The sequence below is a fragment of the Stegostoma tigrinum genome, chromosome 19 (assembly GCF_030684315.1).
Source record: "Stegostoma tigrinum isolate sSteTig4 chromosome 19, sSteTig4.hap1, whole genome shotgun sequence".
In the NCBI taxonomy this organism is placed as follows: domain Eukaryota; kingdom Metazoa; phylum Chordata; class Chondrichthyes; order Orectolobiformes; family Stegostomatidae; genus Stegostoma; species Stegostoma tigrinum.
Genome location: NC_081372.1, coordinates 6,552,164 through 6,561,252, shown reverse-complemented (window position 1 = coordinate 6,561,252; position 9,089 = coordinate 6,552,164).

Below are 9,089 nucleotides of genomic sequence, written 5' to 3'. Positions count from 1 at the left end.
CGATAGCACCACTAGGCCATTGCCTATATTACATCCATTGGTTCCTCTTTACCTATCTTGCTTGCCAACTCCTCGAAAATTTCTGATAAATTTGTCATGAAGCCGTGCTAACTCTGCTTAGTTATATGATGTATTTCCAAATGTTTTGCTATTACACCCATTATAACTGACTTCAACATTATCCTAAATACAGATGTCTTAGATAGATGGCCTCTAATAGTAAATAAGTCAGAAAGTGGATAGGAGTGAAGAACTTACTGAAATTATAATCACCAGGGAAGATAACCTGACAGTTGTGGCAGACAAGGCAACTTTAATGTCAAGAGGAGTCAGTCTCATGTTATACATTGGATTTAGCTCTTCTGCCTATGTCTGAGCCAAACCTGTAATACAGTCAGGAACTGAATGGCCCTGGTAAAACCCATCCTAAATGTCAGTGAGAAAATTATTGTTAAATAAGTGCTGCTTGATTACACTTTTGATGACCCCCTTTATCACTTTATTGATGCTCAAGGGCAGATTGATGGAGCTGTAAGTGGCTGGGTGGATTTACTCTGCTTTTTGTGTACAGGGCATTTCCACATCGCCAAGTCGATGTCAGTGTTGTTAAGTCACCTGGACCACGAATCTTCAGGCTACTGCTGGAAATAGTCAGGGGCCATTGCCTTTGCAGTATCCAGCAACCACAGTCATTTCTTGATATCATGTGGAGTAAAGCAAAGTGGCTAAAGAATGGTATCCAAGATGCTGGGGTCCTCCTGGAGAAGAAATCTGCCTGGAGGACACTTATACTTACTATTTGAAATCGAATGGTAATTGCAAACAAGCAACAGTTGAGTACAGACACAGGAAAAGCATAAGGATTTCAGCATATAAGCTTTGACAGTGGAGAAGCCAGGCAATGTTATTGAGTTCAAAGAGACAGCAGTGAAATGGCATATGAAATTAGAGCAGTATCAAACATAACACAGAGTTTGAACAGACTGACAATCTCAAATAATTGCCATGGAGAAGATTGGATTTCATATTGTGGAAGTGGAATTCTGGACTGATTATAATGCCTTCATTCCTACCAATATTTAAACAGAGGAAATGATTGCTCGTCCAAGGCTAGATGTCAAATAAATAAGGTATTTCAGCAACAATCAAGTGAGGTGGAGGTGAAGTGGAGCCTGATGCCTACAACATGCCTATTAAAACCGATTATGAGTTGTTGGGCAATTTGGCTGAGGGACAGCATATAGATGAGATAGGAGGCGGTTGATGATAGATGTTTGGGAGGGCAGCAGAGATCAGTGTAGGAGTTGGAAAAGTTATTGTCACTGATTCATAAATATAATGAGATGGATAAGAATAAACTTTTGCAAGGGATCCATCAAGCTGGTTGACAGTAGAGAAGTAGGAAATGCCGATGCTGGAGAATCTGAGATAACACGGTGTGAAGCTGGATGAACACAGCAGGCCAAGCAGCAGAGGAGCAGGAAAGCTTGACGTTTTGGGTCAGGACCCTTCTTCAGAAATGGGGGAGGGGAAGGGGATTCTGAAATAAATAGGGAGGCGGGGGGGGAAGGCGGATAGAAGGCGGATGAAGGAGAAGATAGGGTGAGAGGAGACAGACTGGTCAAAGAGGCAGGGTTAGACCCATCCCCTACCCACTAACCTCAGCCCAACCCCCTGACCTGTCCGTCCTCCCAGGACTGACCTATTCCCCCCCCACCCCCCCACCAATTACATTCACCTTCACTGACTCTAACCCCGCCTCTTTGGCCTGTCTGTCTCCTCTCACCCTATCTTCTCCGTTATCCGTCTCCCCTGTCTCCCTATTTATTTCAGAATCCCATTCCCCACCCCCATTCCTGAAGAAGGGTCCCGACCCGAAACGTCAAGCTTTCCTGCTCCTCTGATGCTGCTTGGCCCGCTGTGTTCATCCAGCTTCACACCGTGTTATGACAGTAGAGAAGTGCTGGGGAATGATCAACCTCATTACATCACAATTAGCCACTAACAAGCCCTTGCTAAGTATCTTGTTTTTCAGAATACTAAATTCTATCAAAGTTTGGTAGTAAAATAGAAAACTCCAAACAGCTAAAGCAGTAAACTATACTAATAAGACACGTTGATAATAAAAAACAGGGTTTCTAGATCTAATTAGATAGTCATGAGAAAGCACAAAATTTCAAAAATAAGTCCTGGATCATGTGGCCTTCATAATAATCCCAGTGATATAAGAGCAGAGACTTTGAAAGCTCCCTCAGGCACTCAATGTACATGTCTAGTAGTACAATATAACCCATGAAACAGCATGACTCTAATCTGTATTCAACAAGACCTAAGAAAGTCAAAGTCTATGGAAGAATTTGATACAAAGATCCGGAAGACAACATTCACAATGAAAGTTCACATCTGTCTGTGCATTATATACGTTTTGGGGAACTTTGTGATGCAGGAAATAAGGCGGAAAACACTTTTCTGTAATTATGGCCACCACATCCACTTCTTTTTTTTAAAAACACAAAAGATTTAGATTAATCAGTATACTTAACAGTGTGCGTTTGCATGGAATATTAACATCAGACTGAATCTTACCTTTTTTTGACCAAATGCGAATTGCGCAGGTTTTTGGAGGGTATTTTGCTGTAAACCCTAGCAAGATTTCTTGCTGTTACTCACCAAACACGCCATATTAACTACTTCCCTCAAATCTCTTGCCTGATTCTAGGACCATTTTACCAAACTCATCACTCAATGGATATCTGCCAAAAGATTGGCATGCCTTGCATTCGTACTGTCTTTTAAAAGCCATTGCTAATGCTCAGTCAGGTGCTCAATGTTGCCATTCAGGGTCAATTTAATGGCACATAGCTGACATGGCTCACAATCCCTCACACTTACAATCCATTCTCTCATCTTAATCACTGTTTATTTATGAGGGTCACGATTTATCTCCCCTTAGACACATCCCATCTAAACAGCTTCTCTGAGTCACCATCACCCTGTCCCCACTGCCCCCGGACGGCCAGATCTTGTCACCGTCCACCAGGGACACAACATACTGGTAAGCAATTGGTCAATTCCAAACATAAGCTTTTCATCATAAATGATGCCCATCCTGGTCCTCTACATTGCTTCTCCATTGTTCATCAGTGGTGCTCACTGCCAAGAGCACACCCCACTGTAGACTACTATGCTGTTCTGCCTACACTCAAATCCTCTCACCCCTTGAGCTTACTGTTACCATCCTTGTCTACATCTTTAAAAATGTCTCTGTCTTCTTGCTTCCTCTATCCCTGGCCCGGCATCAATTTCCAAAACCATTTTGGCAAAGATCCCCTACTATTCACATAGAACATACTTGCAGGCCCTCAATAAGCAGTAGATGGACTTGGATGACTTCAACAATTAGCACCGACACATGACTAACCAGACCCAACTGCTGCGTTTGTAGCTCTCTAACGGACAATATGTAATCCCCGTTTGTAGCTGCCCTGCAGAACTCCTCACTGCCTACTCCATTGAACGTAGCTGTTCATATGCTCAGACTGTGACAAGCCCAAGCAGATGACTGACCGGGGCCAAGCTACTGGATAGTATACAAACTGTGCCCAATTGATGGTACTGGGACCCACTGACAGTGGCCCACTCTTGCCTAGACTAAGGACCAGACCCAAACCCTCCCAACCCATTTGGTTGAATAAACATGCAGGATGTTTGCCATGTAGGCTATTGACACAGATGTGTTTAGGTTGTAGAAGGACAAGAGCAGCAGAAACGTGGGAACACTATCAGCTGCAAGCTCCCCTCCAAGCTACTCACCATCTTAACTTGGAAATATAATGCTGTTCCTTGGTCAAGATCCTGAATTCCCTCCCTAACAGCATTGTGGGTCAACCTATTGTATATGAACTGCAGTTCAAGACAGCAATCCACCACCACCTTTAAGAGCAGCTACAGACAGGTAATAGATGTTGGCCGGCTGGCCAGCCAGCCTTGCCCATGTTCCACAAGTTCCAATCACCAGATGCTTTCCTTGTTACCAGTGATACCACACAAGGATCCAGCTATTTGCCATGTACTTCTTGGCCAAGCTCCAGTATGCACTTAAAAGACCTTGACACAAAAGTACACACTCAAATCAGGAAAGATGGCTTCCTCTTCAACTTGCAAAAGCAAGATTTCTACAAAGGTCAATGATACTGAGTAAATTTTTGTTCACAGAAAACTGTGTTCATAGCTCTCCTGAGCATATGCATTCAGTTGCTTGTTGATCACTTTGTAACTTCAGAGCACATTTTTAGTATATTAAAAGGTGCTACATAAATCCAAATTGTGTCTCTAACACTTCTGCAGCAAGATCATACTGTAACTTACTGAATCAATTAAAAAATGCTGCAAATATAAAAGTATTGTTATATTTTCAGGCTGTAACATAACTCAAATTTATCTATTAAGAGCATGTTATTTCTTCAGGTCTTACTGGACTTTGATTACTGTTGTGTTGACTACTTCTCAGTTGGTTTATGGGGAAGGAGCGGCACCTTGTGCTAGCATGTATATATCATCTTGGCATCTCAAGGTTGTTTATCTCTCGCAGTTTTTATTCATACCACCCCTCACCACCTTCTGCTGAGAAGCATATTATGTTGTAGTCTGGTGCTGCAAACTCTCATCTCTCAACCAATAACTCACTCCACTGACCAATGTTAATATACAAGCCTAGGTGATGGATAGTTGTTTTATCACTCAGGTATCATTCTTAATTGCATCTTTACACAAGGTCCATTGAGATTGATTTAATTAGCTCAGGCAAATAAGAACACAATACGAAGATCAGACAAGGCCAGTTCAGCAGCGGCCAGAGCTAAAGTGAAATCAGAATAAGTACTCGGAATATTATACTCATAACTCATCATTTTTAACAGGTGAAACACATGGACAAATTGTAAGAAAGTACAATATAAAACTTTTTAGGAACTGATAGAGCACTAGCTGATCTAAAAACAACTGTGAAATTTCAGTTAGTTGGACGAAATGCAACTGCTTACAAAGAACAATTAATATCAAGTGATCATTTTACTGGGACCACTTTCAGGTGATGACAGTATGGTTTCTATTTCTCATCTACATCTCATAGAAGGATGCCTTCTATGCCATCATCCAAAACACATTAGATTCCATTCATGAAGACAAGTAACATTAAACTTTCCCACCTCCTGAAAAAAAAGGGGAAGCCAATTGGAAAAAAGCTGGCTTGATCAGGAAAATAAGATTCTCAACAAGATTAAAAAGGTCTGGGTCAACTTGAAAAATGGCCTATTTCCATGCCATACATGATCATCCAGCTTTTTGAATGGCCAGACAACTATTTTTGAAGCTGATGGTATCTCCACTGTGGCAGGCTCTGAAGATTTGCTGAGGAAATCAAAAATTGTGCTGGGTAGTTTCCCTATGCCTGGAATCCTCTAAAAATAGCCATTTAAATCACAGGATTCCACTGGAATTAAGTAAACCACCATGCTCCATCACTCTATGCCAGAAATCAAGATCACCTGTTTGACAACAAAAGAATGGAGTGGCAATCTTTGTGCAATTGCCACTTCTCAGAAAATACATCCTGATACATTCCTTATTTCCAGTCTTTGACACAGACGACTTTAACTGGCCACATAAATCCTGAAGGAAGTGCCTTTCATGGTTATTGTCACAACTTTCACCTCTGTGACAGACAGGAGTCCAGGCATTAAGCACACTTGGTTCTCCCTACAATGCATTCATAAATCAAAGACAAAAGTACAAGAGGTTTATGACTGTGAAAGCAAGTCGAGCACATTCCAGTGCAATAGCAAGGCTAAAAAGAACTTCCACAAATGGAATTCACAACAATAAAACTTTTATTTCAAGGAGCTGCTTATAGCAGAAGAGAGGAGATGAATTTGTGACTGCAGAATTTAAGGTGGAGAAAGGTCTCTCTCTTGCTCCTTCTGTCTGTCAAGGAGAGAAAGTGCCCACTGACAAGACAGTTTAAATGTAACATGAGCAATGAGAGTACAAAGGACAAGTGAACCGTTCATACAGAGTTGTACAGCATGGAAACAGACCCATTGGTCCAATTTTTCCATGCTAACCAGGTATCCTAACTTAATCTAGTCCTACCTCCCAGTATTTAGCCGATATCCCTCTAAACCCATCCAGATACCTTTTAAATGTTGTAACTGTACCAGCCTCTAACACTTTCTCTGGCCAGTCATTCCATACATGCACCACCTTCTGTTTGAAGAAATTACCCCTAGGTCCCTTTTATATCTTTTCCCTTTCATCTTAAACGTATGCCCTCTTGTTTTGGGCTCCCCTAAGCTGGGAAAAATAGCTTGGCTGTTCACCCCATCCATGCCCCTCATGATTTTATAAACTTTTGTAAGGTCAGCCCTTAGCGTCCGACACTCCAGAGAAAACAGTTCCAATTGTTCAGCCCCGCCCTATAGCTCAAATCCTACAAACCTGGCAACATTCTTGTAAATCGTTTCTGAACCCTTTTAAATTTAACAAAACTTTTCCTAAAACAGAGAGACTAGAAACAAACACAGTATTTCAAAAGTGGCCTAACTAATGTCCTGCATGCCTGTAACATAGCATCCCAACCCCTATACTCAATGCGCTGACCAATAAAGGCAAGCGCCTTCTTCACTACCCTGTCTACTCATGATTCTACCTTCAAACAACTATGAACCTGCACCCCAAGGTCTCTTTGTTCAGCAAAACTCCCCTGGGCCTGACTGGTAGGTGTACAAGTCCAGCCTGAATTTGCCTCATCAAAATGAAACACCTCACATTTATCTAAACTAAACTCCATCTGCTACTCCTTTGCCCATCTGATTAAGGTCCCGTTGTACTCGGAGATAACCTTCTTCACTGTCCACTACACCACTAATTTTGGTGTTGTCTGCAAACTTACTAACCATTCCTCCTGTATTCACATGCAAATCAAAAAGCAGTGGATCCAGCACCAATCCTTGTGGCACACTGGTGGTCACGGGCCTCCAGTCCAAAAAATAATCCTTTACCACACCCTCTGTCTTTTCCCTTCAAGTCAATTTTGTATCCAAATGGCTAGCTCTCCTTGGATTCCACGTGATCTAACCTGGCTAACCAGCTACAAAACAGAATCTTGTCGAACACCTTGAAGGAGTCTGTGTAGATAACATCTGCTACTGTGCCCTCGTCAATCTTGTCACTTCTTCAAAAAACTCAATCAAGTTAGTGAAACACAATTTCCACACACAAAGCCATGATGACCATTACTTGCCTTTCCAAATGCATGCAGATACTGTCCCTCAGAATCCCCTAGAAAAATTTCACACTACTGATGTCAGACTCACCCATCTCCAGTTTGCTGGCTTTTAGTGATGATCCTAAATTCCATTTAAACAACCACAGTCCAAGGTTAAAATTCAATTTACAACTCAAGGACACATTAAGGACTTTAAACTGGATATTCATTTCATGTTTCTTTACATGCGTACAATCCCTTCTTAACCTTGCACTTCTGCATTTAAATACTTACTGCTGCATCTTTGTTTTCTTTCCTTAGGTTAGAGCATATAATAAACACACTTTCATTCAGGAAAACCTCACAATTGACTCCTGTGCCAGAACAGAAATTAACTAATTACATTTTATCCACAGTTAGTGACTACATGAAATGTTGCAACAGAAGATACAGATGTACAATTGGAGAGGCTACTCCTTTCCAAAAGACAGCTGGTGATGATGTCACCAAATGCACAAGGAACAGAATGAACATCAATTCCAGAATTCCCCAACAAAAGCAACATATCAACAACAATTACTGCTGCTGCAATCGTCGCTATGACAACAATATTTGTTAGTGAAGAAATGGGGAAAAGATACAGAACGAAGAACCAACAACTTTCACCATTAAATGACCTTTAAAGATTATGTATGCAGCATGCATTTTAGGGACAGTAGGCTATAGGACAAACCACAGAATCACAAGGAGGGGTTATAGCACAGGGGGCCTTTCAGCCGATGGTGTCTATACTAATGGTCAATTGGGCATTATTACCTAATGCCAATCTCCTGCTTTTTTTCTGTCCCTATGTATTTCTATCTATTTGGTCATTGAATGCCCTCTTGAATGTTTCAATTAAACCTGCTTGCATCCCACTTCTAGGCAGTACATGCCATTTCCCAAATACTGTACTCACCACGTATAAACACTTTTCTCACATCATATTGTTCATTTTGCAAACACTTTACATCTATGTCTTCTAGTTCTTGTTCCTTTTAGAAGTGGGAACAATTTCTCCTCCACTGTCTACAGTATATTCTTAATTTTGCAGACCTCTATCAGATCTCTTCATCATTCCAAAGAGAACAAAGAATCCCAATTTCTTCAGTTTATCCTCATAACTGAAGTTTGTCATCCTTCCTGTAATGTGGCACCCACAACTATACACAATTCTCCACGTGAGGCCTAAAATGCATCATATACAAGTTCAACATTATCTCTAACACTAACTAGTGTACTCCAAACCACAATTAGTGAAGCCCAGAAGACCATGTGCATTATCAATTGGTCTCTGCACCTACCTTGCCACCTTCAATGATCTGTGCACATATACATTCAAGTTCTTCTGTACCTGCACCTTCTTTAGACTTGTACCCTCTATTTTCTTGTCTTCCAATGCTCCTCCTGTCAAAATGTATCAACTCACACTTCTCTATATTGAACGTCATCTACACCTATCTGTCCACTTCACCAATTTGTTTACTTCGAGTTCTAAACTACCATCCTCAGCTTACAATACTCCTGAGTTTCATGTCTCTGCAAATTTTGAAACTGTCTCCTGCACACAAAAATCTAGATCATTGATATATATATCAGGAAAATCAAAGATCAAAAGGAAGATGGAACACATTCAACACAGAAGAGAAGAAAGCCCTGCAAAGACTCAAGAAAGACAGTAACATTGTGAACTTACCGGCAGGCAAAAGATGCATGCCAGTAATCCTCAACAAAGCTCAAAACATTGAGAAAGCTAATGGTCTAGTAGAATATACTAACACCTGCC